Source organism: Pseudopodoces humilis, chromosome 20 (genome assembly GCF_049639895.1).
Source record: "Pseudopodoces humilis isolate 2021_Gansu_Grassland_sample_001 chromosome 20, ASM4963989v1, whole genome shotgun sequence".
In the NCBI taxonomy this organism is placed as follows: Eukaryota; Metazoa; Chordata; class Aves; order Passeriformes; family Paridae; genus Pseudopodoces; species Pseudopodoces humilis.
This window is the reverse complement of record NC_142219.1, coordinates 438108-462963: the sequence shown is the minus strand read 5'-3', so window position 1 is coordinate 462963 and position 24856 is coordinate 438108. Positions and strand designations below refer to the sequence as shown.

The 24856-nt window shown below is 49.8% G+C and overlaps 1 protein-coding gene across 8 annotated transcripts in view; it reads right to left on the bottom strand.

The window, feature by feature from the left end:
• Positions 1–23052, bottom strand: part of RIMBP2 (RIMS binding protein 2) — a 100533-nt gene extending 77481 nt beyond the window's left edge. For all 8 annotated transcript variants that reach the window (XM_088065103.1, XM_088065104.1, XM_088065102.1 and 5 more), the window contains exon 1: positions 22800–23052. The gene's annotated coding sequence lies outside the window, so the exon portion shown is untranslated. The remainder of the gene's footprint in view (positions 1–22799) is intronic.
• Positions 23053–24856: the final 1804 nt, after the last annotated feature.

The window sequence follows — 24856 nt, the reverse complement described above, 5'->3', positions numbered from 1 at the left end:
TTCTGGCGAGCCCCCACCTTTGCAGGGGTGGCTTCACTGGAGGGGCTGGAGGGAGCTCAGCAGAGCTGGGGGCAGCCCCCAGAGCCATCCCCAGAGCCAGCACTGAAGGCAGCAGCAGAACACAGCTCCTGCATCCTCCTCCTGCCCCTGCAAACTGCTCAACACCCCAGGGCAGCAGCAGCACTGCCCCTGTCCCCCAGCACCAGCTCTGTCCCCCCGGGGGCTGCAGTGCTCACACACATCCCTGTGCTGCCCCCGGAGCCAAAGGAACCTTCCCAGGGCGATGCCAAAGTGCCCCAGTGTCCTCCTGCAGCTCCCCCTTGCCCGGGCACCTGGGCTGGCCAGGGGTCCCAGCCATCCCCAGCAGCATCTCACAGCTCCCTGCCCCGTTCCCCAGCTGCACACAGCTCCCTTCCACACCCTGATTCTGTTTCACTAACCCAGATCAGCTGCTGGACCCCAAACCTGCCCCACCGATCCCCTTGTCCCTGAACCAAGGGAGCACAACACGCTCTGGGGCCCGGATTGTGCTAAAACCATCCTGGAACAGAGCAGGGGAGACCATGATAACCATGAATCAGTCCTTCCAAAGACTTGATTTTCTCCCTGAAATGGAATTCTAAAAATACCTTTGGACAGTGTCCCTCACACACAAAATGAGGCATCTGCATGGCATCCTGTGTGCACGAGCTGAATATCAGAGGGCGCAGTCGAACAGATTGCACGGAGTTAATGACAGACACTTCCACCCAGACCCCCACATTGCCACCTATTTTTAAATGCCTTTACTTACATAATGCTTGGTGTCTTCATCAGCACAAATCTAATTCTGATGGCAGCATCAAGTGGGAGATGGGAAATGGCTCAGAAAAGGATGGATCCTCTCAGGTCTGCTGGGCTTGGGCCTGCAGCTCACAGCTTTTATTTATTCATGACTTTCCTGAGCAGAATCGGTGGCTGCTGAACAGGATCGTAATTCAATCCTCCCTGGAACCTGTCTGACTCATTAAGGTGCAGCCTGGCTGCTAAAGAACTCTGGTGACAGAGCCTTTTGCTGGGGAAAGATCTATTTTGAGAAGTCACTTCATGCACTGCAAGTTCTCCACGTTTGGTTTTGAGGGATGGCATGGCTTCTTAAAGACACAAACAAATGCACTGAAGCACATCCAGAGCACGGAAAGGCTCTGCTGCAAGGGATGCTTGATGGGCACAGGCCTTGAAAATGCAAATTCACAGCTGCAGCTTGGTGCTCAAGCACAGGATTTGCAATCGAGGAGTTGTTTTGCTGAGAGTTGTTACCACTCCTGTGGAATTCCAGCCTTCCCTTAGGGCTCTCTGGGTATAAAAGATAAATAGGTCCCTGCAGTTTCACAAATGTACAACTCTGGTATCTGCAGTCTCTATAAATGCAGGTAAAAATCCTGCCAGAGCCAAAGCCTTCTGGTTATAGGGTTTATATAGAGTCCTGATTATAGATTATAGAGTTACTCCTTAGAGTTTTCACTCGGGAAAGTTCCAGGTCAGAGGAGCAGCAAGAGGAGCTGACCCTTCCCTGAGATCACTGCTGCAGCACACGGGAGGAGAGTTTGCTGAAGAACTGCAAAGTCTTTCTAGGAAAATCCCTGCCAGGAGCTGCAGTGCCAGGCTGATGCTCCTGCTGGGCACTGCCACAGCCCTGCGGGACACAAACCACACAGGAGCCAAACCAGCCTGCTCGGAACATCCACTCATCTGAAAGATGCTGTCACTGCCTTCTCTGATCTCTACTGCACATTAGAAACAGCTCAGCAATTAACTTTGGTCCTAAGCTGGAAATGGTGAATGCATGGTGATCAAAGCAGCAGGAGCCAGGTTACACACAGGACAGGAACATTCAGCATGGAAGGAAAATGTCAACAATTGTAAGTTAGATCACTCCACTGAAGCAATTCTTAAATGTGGAGCTTGTAATGTAAGATACTTCAGTAAATCCTTCACAAAACACATTTTAATCTTTCCTCTCCAATTGAAAGGATTTTCCTGACCTCCCTCTGCTTTTAATGTGTCTTTTTCCTTTTGCCTCTCTGTGAGTACAAATATTCGGTATTAGTGAAATAATCAGCACTGTTACAATGTGTAGTAGCTCTGCAGCTCTGCACTGTGTGGGTGTTTGCAGAGAAAGACATATTTAATTCTAACCAAGCTGATCTGTTTTATTTACTGTCTACAATCAATTTATTACAACTTATTACTGCCCTAGTAAGTACAGGAAGGTAACAGTAAGACAAGCCTTGGACTGGGAGCACTGTGAATTTTTAGGTGAAGACACTACAGGCTCATCACCTGCACTGTGCTAACGCAGGATCAGCCACTCAGTACCCACAGCACAGAAAAATCCTGCACCTCTCAGATCCCCACACGCTCCCAGGGGGAGTTTGTGGAGAATTTCTCCCCAGCAGCTCCCAGGGAGCCTCTGCTAAAAGATGAAATAAAAGCTGTGCAGCCGATTCTCCTGGAATCTCCGAGGCTGGAGCACGCAGGATGTTTGGGTTGGTGTTTCAGCCTTCAGCCAAACCTTACCCTGGACCCTGTCACATCTGAGAGCACGGAATTACCCTGATGCTCTTTGTCTTGCAGTTTGAGAGCTTCTTGGTGTGTTAAACAATCACCACTTTTGTACCATTACACCACATTTCAAAGGCACAAAACAAATTCATTAGTGAGCTCGTGCCACCTCGTCCTTAATCTCATTAGGAAAGACTAATGGCTACAGAATCAATTATTTCATACAGATTACTGCCTCAACACCATCAGCCTTTACATCACTCATTCTGAATTTTCAATTCCATTGTCATTTCCTCCACCAGTTTAATTACAACCCTTAATTAAGCCCCTTCTTTAATTAACTTTATAGCTGTGTCCATTCATTTATGGCTGCATATAAAATAAGGAACAAAACCAAACTATCCCAGAACTATGGGGCCAGCAGCAGAGCTTTCCCAGGATTTGGCTGCCCCAGCCTGTGCTCCAGGAACTGCAGGAATTCCTTCCTGTGGAATACCCACAGAAAGCTCAGAACAAATACAAAGAAACCAAACATTTCTAGCTAGGGTTGACAATTCCACAACACAGTTTCCATTTGGCAGTTCCTGACAATCCAGTGGATTTGAGATGGCGTGGACACACCTCATTGTTTCTTCTGTCAGTTCAGTTTCTGGGGGGATGCAGCTGCTGCATTTTCCAGAACAGATCACTTCACTTCCAAAGCAGTAATTGAGATTTTCCAGCTTCCCTCTCCACTGCTATCATAACCAGTTTGTATTTCTTTCCAATGCAGTGTGGGGGTAACAAGTTTCTCCACTGGTCTAGCACATTTCTACTTTTCCTTTTTTTGCTGATTTTTTTTTTTTCCACAATGGTAAAAAAAATTCTTTTTCAAGTAATTTCCCAATAAAGAGCCAAATTGTTTGGGTTTTTTTACTTCAATTCTATCTTTCATACTCTCATGCATAACTGATAGAACTATCCAGTGACTTTTCTTTAAGATCTACTAGAATAAATGCACCAAAGGGAAATTAGCAACAAAAAATGAGAAAAGCCACCACCCTCTCTGTATGCAAATTTCTTCTCTTAAATACAAAAAATGAGACCATGGGAATCCTATTTCAGTGAGCAAATTAACAAAAGGTCAGAAAGCTTGATCTTTGTCACCGGTGTCCTCTGTCTGAAAGCTGAGCTGCCATTTAAATATTTATTAGGGAGAGCAGTAATTGCAGGTTGAGAGCTGTGAGAGAGCTCTGTATGCACAAAAGAGGAAACTGAAAATATTCATGACATGGGAGATGTTCCACCCAAGGAAAATTTGGGTGAAGGAAAGGAGCACTAACCTGGAATCTTGGTAATTTATGAATCCAGACACATAAGGAAGTGTCCTAAAGCCTTTTAATTTTGGGGTCTGTTCTGGGACTCAAACACAGGAGAGAAGCTCAGACTTTACCAGCCACTGAAAACTGATGAAAAAAGTGGTTCCAAATGCTGACAGGACCACGGGCAGTACACAGAACCACGCTTCATTGTTATGAATATTTTTTAATGAAATAATAAACAAAGGAGGAGAAGCAGCTGCAGAGACATCAAAGTGGAGAGAGCAAAGAAAGGTGTTCAGAGCCTGCACCTGTTACCTGGGCTTGAGAATCCTCTCCCAGCAGGGGAGGGGCTCTTGCTACATAATCCTCCTGCCTGCTTTTAGTGCCTTTAATGAAGTTTGTACCTCTCCCTGTAGTTTGATATCCAGTTTATTGCAGTTTCTGGTCAAGTTATTCCAGTTGGCACCACGGGAAGGCTCAGAGATTTCCCAGCCAGCTCTTCCTACACAAACCCCAGACAATCCAGATGGACCTGTTCTCCCTCCAGGCCCAAACGTGCTTTCCACACACGGGGAATGTTCCCATTTTGGCCCCTCAGGAATTTCCCCCCAGTCCCAGGGAGCCCCAGCCCTGCTGAGGATGAGGCTCTGCAAAGCCCAGCAGCCAAAGGGCAGCACAGCAAACTCACAGGAGAGATCATCTCCTGAGAGAAAAATGCTTAAAGAACTTCCTTGCAATAACCTGGCTGCTTGAAAGGGAAGCAATTACGAGATAAATAACAGCAAAACTCTATTAAAAATACACACAGTGAGCTTGACAGGAATTCTCCTCAGCCATCAGGAGAGAATGAGTATTTGGCTTTCCAGAAAAGATAATTACCTGCAGGGTCCCTACCTAATTATCCCATGGCACTGGGAGTTTTGAAAGCAAGCTGTCATTGGAAAATGGAAAGTGGGCTCCAAAAGAAAGAATCACAACTTCTTGTTAAATGATTTTTGGAAGCTTGTAACAAAACGTGCTCCTTGGTTAGACAAGGCACCATCCCAAAGTACTCCACTGATGACACCTGGTGGAGTTGTCAGCTCTCTGAACACGTTTCAGACTGAGGCAAGCAGGGGACCAAACTGCAGGACACTGGACTTGTACTCTGAATTAATCTGATGTTTTTACCACTATGTTCTGTCACTCTTCATTGCAGCTCCCATCCCTGCCAGCTGTGCCATTTGTCAGACACAAACCCCGGCCTCATCTGAGCCTCCAGCATCCCTCAGAGCTTTTGTGGTGTGCTCAGAGGTTCTGTTCCTCTGCTGAGATGGGCCATGGCTGAACACCACTGCAGGGTGCACCTCGGATCTCAGCATTCCACACTGCCTCCACCCTGCTGAGGGAAACCCTCCTGGCTCCCTGGGCTCCTCACTGCCCTTTCCAAGGAAAGAACACCCTTCAGTGTTACTGCTGTGCCCTGCAGAGCAGATGGGCAGGACAGAAACCACCTCACAAGAGCTGAGTAACAACCAGTTAGAAAAGTAAACCTGAACTTTCCTAGAGGTTGGCAACCTGAACCTGTTGATTCCAGCTAAAACAAAACCCCATTTCCTTCTGAACCTGAGCTCTGGTGACAGACACAAACCTCACCCTTGAAATGCAGACACCTTTTCTGGCCTGGTTGTTGCCTTTAACGATCCTGCTTCCCCCAGCAGTTTGGTCCTTCAATGGAACTGCTCTGGTGGCTGTCAGCTCTTCCATAGGATCATAAACAAATGAGCAAGATGTGTTTATCATCAGACAAAAAAATCCTTCTTTCTCTGTTCAAACAGCCTTCCAACATCAGCCAGACTGAACAATTCCCACCATGACAGCAGAGAGGAAACCCTACTGAAAATGCAGAGTTCAGCTTGTGGCTAATTACAGAGATGGAGCTTTGGGTGAATGGTGATCTTGATTGTGAATGGGAAGATTGTTGATTCCATTTTTTAATAAATAAATTTAAAAATTAGAGCTCACTTGTCCCTTGCAGCTCAAAGTAAGAAAGAACAATAGGCAGTCCTGGAGGCTGTCCAGGCATGCAATCCCAGCCCTGGAACAGAAACATCCAGAGTCTGCATCACCAGAATGATAAAATGAATGCAGACAGTTGGCAAGAAAAAACCCCTGAGAAGCAATAAAATGCTCACACCAACCAATGGAAAACACTGTAGAAAAACTCTGATTTCCTTGGATTTGATAAGTGAACTACTTCCTTCCAAGTGAAGGAACAAAAGTCAGCTAAGGACTGGGCTTTTCTTTTTCTAATTGGAACAATAAAATCTTCAGCAGCTATATGAACCTATAAACTATTAAACTACTTTTCCACAGCCTTCCACACTTTCCTCTGCCTGAGATCACCAGGGCTCTGTGCTCCCTCCCTTTGAAGCAGCCACTCTGTGACCTCCCTGCCCACAAACCCTTCCTCCATCAATGAAACTCCTCACAAAACCCAGCATTGCTGGGAGCTCCCCTGAGCAAACTCGAGCTTGCAAAATCCTCCTCTCACTTCTCATACCCTGCCCTTAATTCTCCTCTTTCCTGCAGCCAATATCACATTGTCCTGCCCTTTCAGTTTAAAAATCTCCATCTCTCTGATTTTCATCGTGGCTTTGCTGTAGCTGACACCAATTCTCCAAAGCACTGCAGTCTTGAGGGTTCCCATATTTTTAGCTACTGTGCCAAATTGTTCTGAATTTAATTAGTTAAACACCTATCTGCAGAAATCTATGCTAAATTCAGCGTGAGAGTCTGCTGTCAAAAGTTTTTATGACAAATTCAAAGCAACTTTGGTACCTTCTGGGCAGGAAGCTCTGATGCAAATGACTCATGCTGCTGTGTTAATCTAAAAACCACTTCTAGCTGGAAGTCTCAAAAAGCAGAGCATCACAGAACGTGCCAATAAATCCTGTGGCCAAAGCAAGACATGATTCCTGGGACAAACACAAATCTGACTAGATGGAAAAATTAATAATAATTTATTCATTACTCTTTAATGCTCTGATACAAAATTTACAAGGACAAACTAAGATAAAGAGGCGAGAGACCCGTCTATACCACTGAGAATTTCTTTCATAAAGTATAAGTATGAAATAATTTACCTAATCTACAAATTAGAAAAAGGTTTTTGAGCATAAGGCTGGCTGCTTTCTCTTTTTATTGATGCTGCAGATGTGGAGAGCTGGGGTGAGGAATGCCCCCGTGCTCACAGCACTCTGCACAGACTGCAAGGAAGCTGAGCATTAACCCCCAGCTCCAGCCTGGATAAACCTCCTGGCTGACAAAAGAAACCTTAATGAACACCAGATATCTTCTAGAATATTATTTTTAATGGGAAATTTCACAGCATCTCATTTGTTAACAGGGACTTCACGTTCAGGTTTCAGAGGAGTGCAAGGGATGTGCACAGGGCAAAGCTGTCACAGCTACAGCCCCATCCAGCAGAGCTTTTAAATCTCCATTTCCAGCACCATGTGTGAACCAGCCCCTGCATCCCCCTGCAGGAGCTCCACACTAGCAAACAATGTCTGCCTTTTCCATGGGGCTGTTGACTTTTATTTAAATGAATTGTGGATCAGCCAGACCAGTTTTTCTTTCATTTCACACACGTAACTAATATATTTCTTACTGGAATTATCCCACAGTGATACTACCACAAGTCTGAGGAGAATCAGGCCTTTAAGCCCTAAGTATTATCAACATAAAATGTAAATCCTTTAAAAAGGATTTGAGGTGGCTTTTCATGAGGAGATGACAGTCAGGAGAACGTCTGACTGCCCCTGCCATAAACAACAGGACAAGAGCTGAAGATTGCTGTCTGTGAAGAAATCTGGAAGCAAAGCCAGAGCTCCCCGAGAGCAGCTGGTGCCTCTCCACAGCCCTGGCATCCCCTCCTGGCACAGCAAAATCATCCCTTGGGCAGGAGCAGCAGCTCCCCTGGGCAGGCAGGGCTGGGCCAGGGGCTCCTGAGCCCCCCAGGCCACGGCAGCGCTGCCCTGGGCTCTGCTGCAGCCACAGGTGATGCCCAGAGAGCTGCCAAAGCAGAAACTGAAGCTGCAGAATGCACATTGTGCCCAGTGCCAGGCTCTGACACGAGCCCTGCTGGCTCTGTGCCCAGCCAGGCAGCCAAGAACACCGAGAGAGCAGCTCTGGAGCAGCCGAGCCCTGCAGCCTCCCCACAGCTCCGGGCTGAGCACCACAGCACCGACACATCATCATCATCATCATCACCATCATCACAGATGGGGCCACATCACCCCTGCCTCGCCAGCCACCCCTCAGCATAAAACACACAGCTGCCTTCAGGCACCAAGAGTTTGGGGTCATCTGGATGGAAATTCTAAATTCATTTCTATATTATTTCTATATTTCTGTATATTTATATTATCTATATATTTATTATTCACATATTTTTAGATATTTGTTATCTTTATATTTTATACATTTATTATCTTTATATTTTATATATTATCTTTATATTTTATATATTTATATAATTTCTATATCTAGATGCCATTTGTATGTGATTATATATAGATATATTTCTATATCTATATACCATTTATATAAATTAGATTATAAATTATATTTATATAATTTATATACATTTAGTTCTATTATATTATATTTTAATATTATTATTTGTAAAATTATTTTCTATTTATGCATTTATTAGCATCCAACATTTTTCGGATGGGTGGCACCCAAAGGATGGTTTGAGATAAGCTGAGGTGGATGAGCAGGAGTGCCACACCTGGCACACGGAAGGGAAAATCACTTCTCCCCCTGCCACAGGAGCAGGAGAGGGCAGAGCCCGGGATGAGGGGCACGGCCCGGGCTGAGGGACAGAGCCCGGGCTGAGAGGCAGAGCCCGGGCTGAGAGGCAGAGCCCGGGCTGAGGGACAGAGCCCGGGCTGAGGGACAGAGCCCGGGATGAGGGACAGAGCCCGGGATGAGGGGGCAGAGCCCGGGATGAGGGACAGAGCCCGGGCTGAGAGGGCAGAGCCCGGGCTGAGGGGGCAGAGCCCGGGCTGAGGGACAGAGCCCGGGATGAGGGGGCAGAGCCCGGGATGAGGGGGCAGAGCCCGGGATGAGGGACAGAGCCCGGGATGAGAGGGCAGAGCCCGGGATGAGGGACAGAGCCCGGGATGAGGGGACAGAGCCCGGGATGAGGGACAGAGCCCGGGATGAGGGGCAGAGCCCGGGCTGAGGGACAGAGCCCGGGCTGAGGGGACAGAGCCCGGGATGAGGGGACAGAGCCCGGGATGAGGGACAGAGCCCGGGATGAGGGGACAGAGCCCGGGATGAGGGGACAGAGCCCGGGATGAGGGGACAGAGCCCGGGATGAGGGGGCAGAGCCCGGGATGAGGGGCAGAGCCCGGGATGAGGGGCAGACCCCGGGCTGAGGGACAGAGCCCGGGATGAGGGACAGAGCCCGGGATGAGGGGCAGAGCCCGGGATGAGGGACAGAGCCCGGGATGAGGGGCACGGCCCGGGATGAGGGACAGAGCCCGGGCTGAGGGACAGAGCCCGGGATGAGGGGCAGAGCCCGGGCTGAGGGACAGAGCCCGGGATGAGGGACAGAGCCCGGGCTGAGGGACAGAGCCCGGGATGAGGGGGCAGAGCCCGGGATGAGGGGGCACGGCCCGGGATGAGGGACAGAGCCCGGGATGAGGGACAGAGCCCGGGATGAGGGGCAGAGCCCGGGATGAGGGACAGAGCCCGGGATGAGGGGGCACGGCCCGGGGTGAGGGGGCAGAGCCCGGGATGAGGGGGCAGAGCCCGGGATGAGGGGGCAGAGCCCGGGATGAGGGGGCACGGCCCGGGATGAGGGGGCACGGCCCGGGATGAGGGGGCAGAGCCCGGGATGAGGGGGCAGAGCCCGGGATGAGGGGCAGAGCCCGGGATGAGAGGGCAGAGCCCGGGATGAGGGACAGAGCCCGGGATGAGGGGGCAGAGCCTGGGATGAGGGGCACGGCCTGAGCAATTCGTGGGCAAAAGCTTCCCCAGGCAGCACATTCCAACTGCCTTCCACTGCCACTGCCATGGAGCAGCTCTGGCCACAGCTGGGAACTGGCAACGGGGAGAGGGGGGGTGACACAAACACAGCAGGTGACAGCAGTGGGACAAACAGCAGCCACGCTGCAAACAGCCCAGCAAAGGCACAGGTGAGAAGGAGGGAGGCTCAGCCTGTGAAAGCCTCACTGCCGCTGTGCCAGAGCTGGGGACCCTGCAGAGGCTGGGGAGCCCTGCTGGGACAGGTTCTGCTGAGCTGGAGCCCAGTTTGGACAGGTTCTGCTGAGCTGGAGCCCAGTTTGGACAGGTTCTGCTGAGCTGGAGCCCAGTTTGGACAGGTTCTGCTGAGCTGGAGCCCAGTTTGGACAGGTTCTGCTGAGCTGGAGCCCAGTTTGGACAGGTTCTGCTGAGCTGGAGCCCAGTTTGGACAGGTTCTGCTGAGCTGTCCTGTCCCAGGGATCAGCTCCCAAGCCCTGTGCTGCTGCTCCCTCTCTGGAGAAGGAGCAGGTTGGCTCAGAGGTTCTGACTCTGCCCTGGAGCTATTTCCCAAGCCAAATGATTCCCTGATTCCAGGACTCCATGAACCAGTCCCATCTTCACACTGAGCTTCCCCCTCTCACCTTCCACAGAGCACATTCCAGCTCTGCAGGAAAGCTGTTAGCACAAATATTGCAATACATCCTTCCAATTGAAAATAAACCAAAAAAACCCACCCCAGCACATCTCCTGAAAGTCTTTACCTTGCACATTCTGCTGGCAGGCTTAGATAAGCACACTAGAGGGAAACTAAGAGAGCTCCAGACGGGAAAGGTTAATATTGCTGTGGTGTGGCTTGGTTTTGCACAGTGATTAGGCTCCCTGCCAGCCTGATTCCTTCAACGTTTTAACTATCTGCAGCTGAGTGATTACATTAATAAACTTCCAGAGCAGACAGCACGCTGAATTCAATCCACTGTTCATGTAGGAAGAGAATGGATGTCTTTAAAAACACTCTCTCTTCTAAACTCTAGGGGAAAAAAAGGCAAACCCTGGCCTGATTTTCTCCGAAAGAATCCTTCCTTAGAAACCTCCAGCAACCTCTTGATTCTCAGCAGGATTTTTAGGACCAGAATTCCCTCTCAGCTGAAGAAAGGAATTTTTCTTTATTTTTAAGGTTGTAGCAGCAGATCTAAGGCTCCTGTGCATCACCCATCACAGGTCTGCATAACTCACATCCCAGTCATAACATCCCCAGAAATTACAGTTTGAAGACCTTAAGGTCAAAAGCATTCACCTGTTCTATCCAGACTGAGAGGAAAAATCATCAGCGATGATTTATAACCAGAGAGGAACAGGTGAGACCTGAAATCTCCAGGTCAGCTCCACCCAAAGAGCTCAGACAAAACCCCTAGTCTGTCTCACAAACAAATGATGGAGCAGGGATGGGGAGGGAGTGAATCCAGCTATGGAGAGCACAAATAAGAATATTTTCACCTTTGGATAACTGGCAAAACGCTGGTGGCACGGCGGGAGAGCTCTCAGCAAGGCCATGATGTTTTCCAGCGTGTGAGCCAGCAGCAGGAACAGCACTCTTCACTTTCTGCAGCAGGAGCAGCTCCCTGAGCCTCCCCTGGAGCCTGCCCTGAGCCCAGGCAGGACGGGAGAGGAGGATGTGCAGAGGTTCCAGACTCACCTTCCCGCAGGGAGCCCAGCAGCTCCTCCAGCGCTCCTGCAAGCGCTGCTGCCTCTCTCTCGCACAAAATCCTCTCCCATCGCTTCCCCTGCCAGGATCCAACTGCTGAATTTGGCTTTTCTGGTTGTTAATTCATTTCTCATTTATGCACCAGGAAATGACTGAACGTGTTTCGTGTGCATTGTACAGAAACCTCCACATCTGCTGGTTTCCTCGGTGCAGCGGAGCTTTGGTGTGGGCAGCTCTGCCACTTTTGATTCCCAGCTCTGCCACTGACTCACTGCAGAAATTTGGTGAAATTTGTGCCCTTCTGAACAAAATGGGGATCATAATCATTCTTACCTAGGAGATGTGCAAAGAGACTTTGTTAATTAATGTCTGTAAGGACTGAAATCTCCAGATGAAAGGCAAAGTGCATCACGTGAATCCATGAAACATAAAATAAAGCACATATGGAATAATGCATTTACCACTTCTTTAATGCATTTAACACTTCTTAACCATTAATCCTGCGCTTGTAAAGGGCAAACTGCTGCCACTGCATTGGAAACAGACCTGCAGAGAGAGAGCCAGAGGCCAATAAACCTGTGAACTCTCTGCCTGCAGACCTTCCTTCACCTCACCGAGGAGGAATGAGTTTAACAGCGCCAGTACCTGCCACACTGCCTGGAGACAAACGTGCACAAAACAGCTCCATGGAAAGGAAACAAATGAGCCTGGTCTGTGTGTGCTGGATCATCTGCAAGCTGACCCCAGGGGCTTCCAGCAGGGCTGCTCTGCGCCCCTCCTGCAGCCGAGAGCAGCAGCCCACTCCAGGCCACGGAACAAACACAAACCTGAAATAGCACAAAGTGATGGCAAAATATGCATCAGCAGCAGGGGCAGTTTACCCCAAACACAGCCATTTATTACTGTGACTTTCTGTTCTATCTTTGTGGAGAAAACCTGAGTGTGATCCCAACATTCTGCCTGAAGCCCGTGCATGAGGGGCTCAGAGGGATTCTGGAGACAGTACAAGTAATAACCCAATGAATTTGGCCCCGTGGGAATAACAATTCAAAATAAAATTCTGCTTTTCCCAAGAACACCTTTGGGAAAAACCTACAGAAGAACAGCAGAACTACTCACAAATATTATGGCAGTGAGAGACTGGAAGAAACCTTGGGCTTCCAGAGCAGATGTAGCTTTTACTTAGGAGCTCTGCACTGAAAAATATTCACTCACCTACACTGAGAGAAGTACCAGAGGCACCATGTAAAGACTGCAAAAGTAAAAGGGTTTTTTTTTTACATAAATAACATTCATGCAGCACTTGGAGAAAGGGTTCATTGAGAATTACTGACTTCAGACAGAGAACAAGGCCAGGGAGCACTCAGACAAGATAAAAACTGAAGCTGGGTTAAAGCTCAGCCAGACAGATGCTGTGGAAAAGTTTCACTGAATATGAAGCTTTTGGCATTTCTGAACATTTCCATCACCCTGGCAATCTCTGGGTGTTTGAATTGGAGCACCAAGTCTGTGCTTGAGTCAGAATTAGTGACGAAATCAGACCTACCTTGTCATTTTGTCACTATTAGACAAGAAAGAATAATCTCTTTTAGTGTTTCATAAGATAAGCTCCCCAAATTCCTGGTTTATTCATACAGCCCTTTCTTCTGGCTTGTTCCAGTTCCAACCCATCCTCCCTGAACACAAATCCTACACTGACACAAAAAGCCAAAGCTTTAAGATGTGTTTTAAGTACTCCACACTCTTTGTAAATGGTTTTAATTATTGCTGATGGAAATAATGGGGTTTGTTTCTCACATGTCTCTCCTGCCCTTCCAAATGTGCCTCGTAATTTGAAGAGATGTGAGACACAGAGTGGATATTGTGATATTTCCCCTGAAGTATTTACCTGCTGGTTTTATTATTTATGTAATAGTGGTCTGTCATCAATCCAGTAATGATGGATAGTGATAGCTGAACATTCCTGTGGGACTTCATCCCGAAAGCAGGTTTGATGGAAGGATAAAAATCCAGATGCATTTTTTCCCATGCACAGGAGGAGATTTACCATGTATCTGAATAACTTAAACTGCACCAGCCCACGATGAAAGAAACCCATTTCAGCCCTGAAGTTATTCCAGTAAATCAGAAATTCTGATAATAGGGATGCCATGGGCCTTTAAAAGCACTGAGCTCACAGGCATACGTTATTCTGCCTAGCTAATGCCAGCAATTATACTTTTAATGAATGTAGCAGAGAACAAAAAACAAATAGTGCTACATGCCTCAAATCTGCATTTTCCTATCAGCCATGACTGCTATGAAAATTCTGTGCTCCTGGCAACCCTTACACACCACAAACAAAGTCTCATTTTTAGCCTGGAGGCAGATGTGGTGTCAAGGACAGTCCCTTTTTGCTGACTTGGGAGCTGTGCTTTGGAGGGGGAGTAGTCCACAAATGCCAAGCCTGTGAAAATCTAAATTGTCATGTACTACTGAGGACAAAGCCAGTAGCACAGACAAGGAATTAGTAAAACTAATTAGTAAAACTCATCAGTGTTTAACAGAGAGCTCTTCTGAGCTCACATTTGCCAAATGATCTGGAGATGCAAGTGCAGACAGACAACAGTGGAACCCCTTTACCCACATGGGAAACAAATGGGTGCTACCTTTTAATTCATTGTGTTTTTTCCACTCCACCTCCTCACTGGGTGTTTTTTTAAGCCTCTCCATTTCTTCCCTCCTTACCCCAAAGCCTGGGAAATCCTCCAGGACCTGACCTGAGCACCAGAAGAAGCACAAGAGCTGAAGTGGGCAAACCAGGCTGCTGAAACCCCAAAGAGAACAGCAGTGGATACTCTGCTCCAGACCCCTCTCCTGCTGTAAAAAACCTTCTTTCAAACAATAATTTCCAACTCACTACAGCCAGTTCCATCCACACATTACAGTGCACAGCCCAGCTGCATTAGGGAACATTTCCTGTTAGCTACAGCAAATGGGAGTGAGAAAACATCCTTCTCAACAGCTGCATGGGCCCTTCAATGCTATTAAATAAAGTGATGCTAAAAAATCAACAACGTGGTTTGATTAAATGTCCCGGTAGTTTTTTATGTAACAGAGTAAATGTTAGTTACACAAAGCACAATGGGGCAGTGGAGGGGGAAGGCAGCACCTCTGAAAGGGCTAAAATGCAGGGCAAGGAGGAAGGAGAAGGCTTTTCCTTTGTGCTCCTCAATTGCTGCGTGCCTGTGCCGTGTCCAGCTGGATTTCTGGCCTGGGAGGGCTCTGGGGCTGCTCTGAGCTGGAGCCCAGCGCTGTTCCGGAGCTGGGATCGCTCCAGCTGGGCAGTGACACTTCCACAGGTGCTGTGCCACTGAAACCTGCCTGTTCCCTCCTGTACAGGGCACAGGAACTGCACTTGCAGCTGCTCCTGCTCTCTGCTCACAGCAGTTCTCCCAAAAACAGCCAGTGGAAGCACCTGAGCCCCACGGTGCCACAGCCTGGGCTCAGCAGCTCAGTCACTGCTCAGCTCCTGAGCTCCCACCACCATGGACAGCTCATCCTCCTCTCCTCTGCTGTCTCCTAAATTCTTCTGTCTTATTTTAAGACAAGCAAAGACTGTGTATTGACAAAACTTTTAGCATTATGTTATAAAAATATCAGCAGCTTGAAGCTTTATATGCTCCGTTTCCTTGTAACAGTATTTGCAGAAATTAAAGAGACATTTTTCCAAAGGGAAGTTGGGCTGCAAGCTGAGCACAAGGTTCAGGGTTTATGACAGTAACTATCAACATCCAAGGTGGCAAACCTCTCAGCTGGGATGATGGCTGGGATCAATGTCCAGAGTGGCTGCTTTACCCTGGCTGTGTGTGAAACGTCCCCTTTTGGAGCTCTGAGCAAAGCTGAGAGCTCCCATCCCTGCAGGGGCTGAGCTGCAGTGGCTGGAGCCACCAGAGCTGTGCCATGGTGTCACCCCAGGAGCAGCCCTTGCTCCCAGCTGCCCTGGTCCTTGTGCTCACACAGCGTCTGCACAAAGCTCACAAAACCCTCGCTGGCACTTCTGTCCTGCTCCAGCCTCAGCAAGAGCCCCCAGGCCCAGGAGACGAGAGGATCCCCCTGGCAGTGCAAGGAAGGAGCTGCTGCTGCTGCTGCAGGTTCTCCAGAGGTTCCTTCCCTCCCTGATGTCCCTGGGGTCCCTGGTGTCCCTGGGGTCCCCAGTGTCCCTGGGGTCCCTTCCCTCCCTGGGGTCCCTGGTGTCCCTGGTGTCCCCACTGTCCCTGGGGTCCCTGGTGTCCCTTGGATCCCTGGTGTCCCTGATGTCCCTGGTGTCCCTTCCCTCCCTGATGTCCCTGGGGTCCCTGCTGTCCCTGGTGTCCCCACTGTCCCTGGGGTCCCTTCCCTCCCTGGTGTCCCTGGTGTCCCTGGTGTCCCTGGTGTCCTCACTGTCCCTGGTGTCCCTGGTGTCCCTGGTGTCCCTGGGGTCCCTGGTGACAGCTCTGCCGTGCCTGTGTCACTGTCAGCACAGCAGCTGATCCTCCTCAGCCTCACCGTCCCTACCCTCACCAACAGAGCAGCCACGAGCTGCAGCTTTCCTCAGAAACACAAAAACACCAGCTGTACCCACCTGCCCTTCCAAAACCCCCAGAAAACTGCAGAAAACTCCTTTACAGCTGCCTCTGTTCCCGTTCCAGTTCATCCAGGAGCCACCAACCATGGAGACACAGCAGCCTGAACTGTACTTAATCTTCAAATAAACCAGAGTTACTAAAGTCACAGGCAGTGTGTGGTAAATACATTTACACAGAAGATTTAAGACTGTTGGATGGAGACCCTTCCAGAGGGACATTTACAATTCCAGGATACCCAACAGGCAGCCCTTGCCATGCACAAACTGACTGCAGCCACTCTGATTTATCACAATAGTAATTTTTTTAAAGATTAATACATTTGCAGACTCATTACTATGAGCAGCACATGGGCAGTTAATTTAAAATGAAACCATAAAAAAAGTCTGGTTTTAGAAGATCAATACTTCCCCCTCCCCCTTTCTTATACAACATTTAATTAAGAGAAGCAATACAATGGATAAATGTTAGACCAGGTTCTGCAAACAATACCCATGGATTTCCACTGGCCCTGCTGAATGATCTTGGGCAAATAAACCTGAAGCACATTGAAAATTTCTGACCTGCAAAGTGGACAGAATGGTATCAAAGCACCGCTCTTAAGCACTCAGTAAAGAGTTTTAAAGCAGACTAAGAGCTTCTCTAGACAAAACACAGGTTCACACAATTAGATTTCAATATGAGATTATAAACTTGTAAGTCTGATATCCTTTAAAAAAAAACCCAACACACAAAATTTCATCCAGCTCTTCCTCATTTCTAATTGCAACTTCCACTGCAAGGCCACAGCAGCTCATTGCCCCTGAGCCCTCCCTGCAGATGAAGAGAGGCAGAAGATCCCCTGTGATTATCAGAGAACACAGCCAGAGCCACAGACAGCACTCAGCCTCCAAGGCCATACCCTGGCCACAAAACCAAAATGAGATTATTTCCTTCAGGGCCAGGCTGGTCCATCCATGGAGTGCTTGAGCTGCACTGGACAGTGCATAAATATGTGTAGAGATGTGTAAAGATGTGTAAATATATTTAAAGGTGTATGAAGATGTACCAAGGTGCTTTAGGCACCAGGAGTGTGGAGCTGTGTGTGAAGCAGGACCAGGTTGGAGGGAGGGAGGGAGAAGAGCTCTGACTCTGTGAGTGGACACCTCGCTGTCATTTACAAAAGTAAATGCTCCTTTAGCAAACCAGAACCTAATGAATTACCAAGCATTAAAAACTGATGGTCCCTACACAGCACTTTTTAAAGCTGCCTTGATTCCTGTTTTCATTTCACATAAAGCACCAGAGCCCAGCTGAGATCTGTGGGAGGCGAAGGGGGGGACGAACTGAGAGGCTCTCTGTGTTTGTTCTGTGCTCGGGCCACTTCAAAAGCGGCGTGAGCAAAGCTCTCAGAAAAGCAGAAGGGCTCCTGGCATCCTGCATTTAATTTCTATTTGATCATTACCTGGCATGCCAGTGTTTAAATGCGAGCCCTGCAGGGAAGGCAGACAGAGCCATGCAAAGCATCTCGCCAAGGAAGACAATTGACCTGACAACCGAGGGCACAAATCTTGTGCCAGAACAAACCATCCACAAGATTTCTACAGTCATCCTACATAAAAAACCTGATCAGACTGTTGGCTTCAGACAGAGCCTTATGTCAGGCCCAGTATGACACAAGCACATTTTCCCCAACTACTTAAAGGTTATGTAATAGAGATCTGCAGAGCATTAGCAGCCACATGACACGTCCCACTAAGATTTCAAACTGCCACCTACAAAATTTAATTAGCAAGCAGTAAACAAGGGAGAAGGGAAGAAACACACTCCTGGAGCTGGCAGGGAATATTCCTGAGGTTCTGAAGGATGTGCAGGATTGGGGGCAGGGAGGTGGGGGGAACAGAAAGTCAGATTTAGCAGGAGGTGAAGCTGTGAGTGTCACAGAGCAGGGAAAGGCAGCGAATAGGGGCCGGATTCAGCCCTGGAGTGCTGCTTGCAGTGACAACTGTGAGCTTCATCCCCTGAATTTTGAGCACCCCCAGCCACCTCCAGGGAGTGGCCAGCCCCAGCACAGTGCCAGGGGCTCTGTGCTGTGCTCCTGGGACTGGCACAGGTCTGTGAGAGCCTCTGCTGATCAACAGCAGAGAACAGTGACACTGAGGGACGGGGCTCTCGCTGCAGATGCTCTTCCCACACCACTGAACAGGAACCCTGCTATTCCACACCAGACTAACAAAGAACATCTTTTCAACTCCATAAGAAGGAGGTACAGAAATATTCAGCAGGAGCTGAAAAGGTAAAAGTCCCAGAATAAATTCCCTGTTCTGGAGAAATTTAGCCTTGATTTAGGATTTTTCTAAGCCAACCCTAAACAAGATAACCTGCCTCAAGAAAGGCTTCTTTTCCTTTCAAAGATGGCACGAGGGGGCATCACTGTAAATTTTTCCATCACCCATCCAGTGTAAAAATTTGATGAGGTTGTCTATAAAGATGATTTATGCTCCTCAGTGAAAGAAAATAAATCAGTCTAGTTCTGGGGGAGGTGGAGCCTGAAAGGAAAAGGGTGCATTGATGGCTGCCCACCAGCTCACCGTGATCACATCAAGCCTTGAGGAAGAGGAGCTGGCTGTGGGATGATCTTTAAGGGAGAAATGGAAGAGGGTTTCAAATTGTCACGGGATGAGAGCAGGGAAGAGGATTTGTGCCTTGCTGTTACATTCTCAGTGCTTTCCTTTTGCCTGGTCACACATCACCCTGCACTGCTGCTGACCAGCAAACACTGGGCACAGCAACACCTTCTAGAAATCAAGCCTGTTTGTAGCAGAAGACAGAAAACTTGATGACAATGATATATTAAAAAAAAAAAAAAAGCAGAAATCAAGCCCCTAGTCCCATTCCCTCTGTCCTGACACCTGCACTGTAAATGTTTCTGCCACCAGCAGGGTAATGAGGCTCTTCACTCCAACCTGGACATACCCACGAGCACAACAGAGCATTTAGCTAATCAAATGTTATTCCAGAAACCTCAGAACAAATTCAAATTCCTCTGGCACTCAGCAATATCCTTCTATAGATCAACAGCACACAATGCAGGCTGTCAAGTGATTTATCAGTTGCATCTAGAAGCCTCTGTTGGGATTCAGCATCCTGATGGAGAAAACAGTATTTGGTCTGAAAATCTCATTTCCTAAGCAGATAAAATAAATAGAATGTAGTGGAAAGAGTTCATTATTATTCCCATTTACAGAAGGAGAACAGAGCCCAAGAGACACCAAATGCTTTGCTCAGGGCCATTCACAGAATGTGTGGCAGGGCTGGAAGCCCACTCTGATTTCCTGACCAGCACCACACCACGAGCATGAGGCAGTGTTGTGAGCACGAGCCTTTAGGGCACTGGAGTTTCCTCCCCAAAACCCCAGGCACAGGTGGATTCCAGCCACCATCTCCAGGGTGAGAGGATGTGCAGGATGAACACGGCTCCAACACGTCTCTGAGCAGGTTCCAGTGAGCAGAGGAGCCACAGTGACCATCCCAAGGGCAGCCCCAGGAGCCTGAGCTCTCCCCAGGGCTCAGTGCCCCTTCCCAGAGCCCCCCAGAGCAAAGCAGCCTGGCAAGAGCCCCCTGCTCACCCCTGAGCTCACACTGCCTCCCTGGAACCATGCTTGGAGGAATCTGCGTTTTCCCAGCGCTGTGGCTACACTCCAGGTCTATTTTCATTCACGATACTGGGATTTATTTTTCAATTCTAGCAGCAAATGGTGCTTTAACAGAAGAAATGCCACTGTCAGCAGCACTCTGAGGCAATCCTCCTCTGTGGTGGCCAGGCATCTCACACACAGCACCAACACTCACAGAGGTAATCACCAGTGGCACCCGGCGTTTTCCAGAAAATCTGAACCAGATTCCAGCTCCTTGGTGCTGTGCACAGAGAGACTTTCCAAAGAGAAATTGTTATTTCTACAGCTTGACATTCTATCAGAACAGGATATACAGGCTATGAAAGGGGGAAACAAAGGATTTACACAAAATTCCAGTTTAGTCAGAACCTTTTGCTGAATAATAACCCAAAAATAAGTCTCAGGAAAAGAGTCGTGACTAACAGGTTTTTCAGCTCCTGTGACATATTTCATAGCAGTGAACAGGGCCTGAAACACTTTCAGTGAAATGACAAACAGCCTTGACTGTCAAACCGTGCTTCATTCAACATAAATATTGAAAGGACAGGATGTGATGCATGACCAACCAGTTTCTCATTACAGCGTGATCTTGGATGTTTAATTTTGATCTGTGGTGGGGCATTGGCACACGAAGAGGAAACCCCCAATACCCGAGGATATGAATTATGCAGTGATCACAGGCCCCTCGTTTCTCCTGCAGCAACCCAGACAGGTTCAGAGGTTTGCAGCTCTGTTGTGCTGGCTGATGAATGCAATGCTCAGTGTCCCACAGCTCTCCACATCGCTCACACACACACGGGTGTGTGCCCATCTAACACCCATCTAACGCAGCTTGTGCAGATGCACAGCTACACACACAGCTTCTACAAGTGTGGGGTTGACCTGTGGAGAGATGCTTCAGTTTTCTGAGCTGGCAATCACTGAAGCAGCATTTAGCAGCATTTAGCAGCTCTTCAGACCATTTTCATGCGGGAATCTGTGGCACTGCACTGCCCCATATCTTGTTCCATCTCACTTTTCCTACCCCTAAAACCCGCCTGCTGTTTTAGAGTTGTAACTTGAATTGTAGAAATTTCTCTATTTCTGAATAGAAAGGCTCTGCCTTTCTCAAGAAGGTGCTCCAGGTAGAGACAGATCCATCAGGCTGGATGTGATAGCTGACGCAGCCGTGCTGGATCCCAGCAGGGTGGAACTCATTCAGGTCTGCAAGCAGGGAAAGTCAGGGCTGCTCTCCAGTCTGCAGACAGCATGAGCACTTCCCTGCTTTCATTTACAGTCCGTCTTTTCCCTACTGAAAACAGTCTGCACAAGGCCACGGACCAGGACCATCAGATCAAAAAGGAATAACAAGAGGCGCCTAAAAAAGACCCAAAATCCTTTAAGGTACCTACAAGTAGCACATATGTATTTCAAAGGCTGTCTACAGTGGTGAGTCCTGGCTGACATCTGTAATATCTGATCTGAATTACCTTCTTCAGTTGTCAGCTGGGCAGACTTGAAAGCCCTCCTGTAATAAAAATGTGACACCTCCTGATCAAAAACACCAAAATACAAAGTGACTACAGCAACTTTCCTATCAGTGCCATGTACTGCTGCTTTCTATTATATTGACTTTATGGGGATGCTGTAACTTCCCCTCTGCTGCTTGGTCTGTGTTTCAGTATTTCTTGCTGTTTTCTTAAGGCAGCTCTTCTGTCTTGCCAAGTAACAGTCCTTAATTTTATTTGGATGATAACAATCATGGTATTCTTCCCCTGTCACAGAAAACTTGATGCAGTTCTTAATGTTACAGCCAATGGCTTTGAATTTAGCTTATTTCTGCAAAATATATCCAACCCCTTAAGAAGCAGGCTCTGTATTTGCCAGCTGCAGTGTCAAGATTCACTAATAAGTTATTCTGCTGAGTTATTTTACATTTCAGCCCTGCATCACTACCTGCCGTGGTCAAAGCAGCCCAGGCAGTATTTTACCTCTAAAATAACAGGCAGCAGCAGCAGTTTGGAACAGAAAAGCCGAAGCTTTCCTGTGCACTGAGATTCTCCTCAGTCACAACTGCACTAAGCCCATGTACAGCTGTAATGTCGACCATCACATCACTCCGGGAAAGACACACCCCCTGCCCAGCGCCACAAAAATCCCGATTCTGGGGAGAGGTTCATGAAACCCCTGCAGGATCCCCTGGAACACCGAGCACAGCACACCAGTACACGCTAATTCACTGGTATTTATGGCAATATGCAATCATCAAAGATTGTTATTCTGTTCTACGTGCTCGCCTGCAGAACAGACATCCCCCGATCCTGCTGTCCCTGGTGCCCATACAGACGCGGATCTGTCTGGATCTGCCGGCAAATCTGGCCGTTCTGTGGAAAAAAGGATGAGCTATTCCCTGGTGATCGCTCTCGTTCAGCATCAGATGCCAGACAAGTGGCACGTATTTGCCCAGCCGGTGGCTCTGTGCAGGAGCGGCGCTGATGACTTTGCCATGACACGACAATCCACATTTGCAAAGCAAACACATTCTGTGCGGATGCACCACGCTCGGGGCTGGGGCAGGGACAGCACCGACACCACCAACTTTGCCCACAGACACCGACACAGACAGAAACACAGCCATCAAACCTGCCAAAATGGCTTTTATCTTATTGGAAACCCTCGAAGTGCCTGGGAAATGACATCAGATTAAACATCAGTCGGAGGGAGGATGGAATAATCTAGCAAGAGTTTAATCCCTTTACCTAGCGCTCGTGCACGATGCACATTTTACCATTCAGAGCGGCACCCAGAAGGGAAGATTCACTGAAGGGCACGGCCAGATTGCTGCAGAATAATAAAGTTTGCCTGCCTGCGATAAGAGTTACCGATGCCAGAAGGGATTCTCCCCCCGCACACGCATCCCCATCCCCATCCCCATCCCCGCCGGGCCCGCAGAGCCGCGGTGCTCTGGGGGAGAGAGCGAGACATCCCCGCGTACCTGTGTGCGCTCAGGGGCTGCCCGGGGCTCCGGGGCTCATCTCGGGCCGGAGCGGGGCCGGCGGCGCTCGGGGCCGGCAGCGGCAGCAGCTCCGGGGCCAGCAGCAGCAGCTCCGGTATCGGGGCCGGTATCAGGGCCGGCAGCAGCTCCGGTATCAGGGCCGGCAGCAGCTCCGGTATCAGGGCCGGCAGCAGCTCCGGTATCAGGGCCGGCAGCAGCAGCAGCAGCTCCGGTATCAGGGCCGGCAGCAGCAGCAGCAGCAGCTCCGGGGCCGGCGGTGCTCGGGGCCGGCGCTTGACGGGCGCTTGGCGGGCGGGCAGAGCCGAGCGAGCATCATCACACGGCGATCGAGCCTATGAGGCAGCAGCGCTCCCGCAGCCGCCCCAAGATGGCTTTCCCCGCTCCCGTGCCCGCCTCACATGGCCCCGGCCGCAGCGGGAGCCGCCGGAGGGACCGCGGGGGAGCCGGGATGGGAACAACCGGGATGGGAACAACCGGGATGGGAACAACCGGGACGGGAACAACCGGGATGGGAACAACCGGGATGGGAACAGCCGGGATGGGAACAGCCGGGATGGGAACAGCCGGGATGGGAACAACCGGGCCGGGCTGGGATGGGCAGAGCTGGGGCGGGCACAACCTCTGGTGCGGACACAGCCAGGCCGGACAGAACCGGGCTGGACAGAACCGGGCTGGACAGAACCGGGCCTCACAGAACCGGGCCTAACAGAACCGGGCCTAACAGAACCGGGCCTCACAGAACCGGGCTGGACAGAACCGGGCCTCACAGAACCGGGCCTCACAGAACCGGGCCTCACAGAACCGGGCCTCACAGAACCGGGCCTCACAGAACCGGGCCTCACAGAACCGGGCTGGACAGAACCGGGCCGGACAGAACCGGGCCGGACAGAACCGGGCTGGACAAAACCAGGCCTCACAGAACCGGGCCGGACAGGACCGGGCTAGACAGAACCGGGCAGAGCTGGAGCGGGCACAACCTCTGGTGCGGACACAGCCGGGCCGGGAAGAGCTGAGGCGGACACAGCCGGGCACACCGGGCACAGCCGGGCCGGACAGAACCGGGCCGGACCCAGCCGGGCACAGCCGGGCCGGACAGAACCGGGCCGGACAGAACCGGGCCGGACAGAACCGGGCCGGACCCAGCCGGGCACACCGGGCAGAGGCGCTGCGGGCGCTGCCAGCTCGGGGTCCGTGGCGGGGTGAGCCGCGGGGCTGGCACGGAGCTGTGACGGGTCCCGCAGGGTCCCGCAGGGTCCCGCAGGGTCCCGCAGGGTCCCGCAGGGTCCCCAGGGTCCCGCAGGGTCCCGCAGGGTCCGCAGGGTCCGCAGGGTCCCCAGGGTCCCGCAGGGTCCCGCAGGGTCCCGCAGGGTCCGCAGGGTCCCGCAGGGTCCCCAGGGTCCCGCAGGGTCCCCAGGGTCCCGCAGGGTCCCGCAGGGTCCGCAGGGTCCCGCAGGGTCCCCAGGGTCCCGCAGGGTCCCCAGGGCAGCTCCGCCGCCCGATGGCAGGAATGGATGCAGAAGGGAATTAACGCGGATAACCTGGAGCATCCCAGCCGCTCTGCCGCGCCTCTTCCCGAGCCAACAGGGGCAGAACTGCTGAGGTGCATCTCCCCAGAGAGCACAGGGAGACCCTGGAAGGGAAAGGTTCTTAAATAAATCGAATTTTAGAAACCCGACTTTAGTCGTTCCCTCATTGTTTTTCACTCCTCGTTTCTCCTGAGCAGAGATGATCCAAGTGACAAAATCTGATCAGTTTGGGAGTGCATTCACTACAACATTCACTACAACATTCACTACAACATCACTGAATTCTCCAGGCTGATGAAGGTTAAATCATCAAGAAAACATCTGAATTATATTGAGTGATAGCTCTGTATTTTCCTTTTAGTATTTTACAGGGGAAGGAAATATTGCACTCTCAAGGCACTATTTCATTGAATTCTGTTCAAATATCTACAGAAATACATCCCTCAATTCAATAATGTCTTTCCTGCAGTTCCTTTTCTGATCCCAGCCTTCCTCCCATAGTTTTACCCA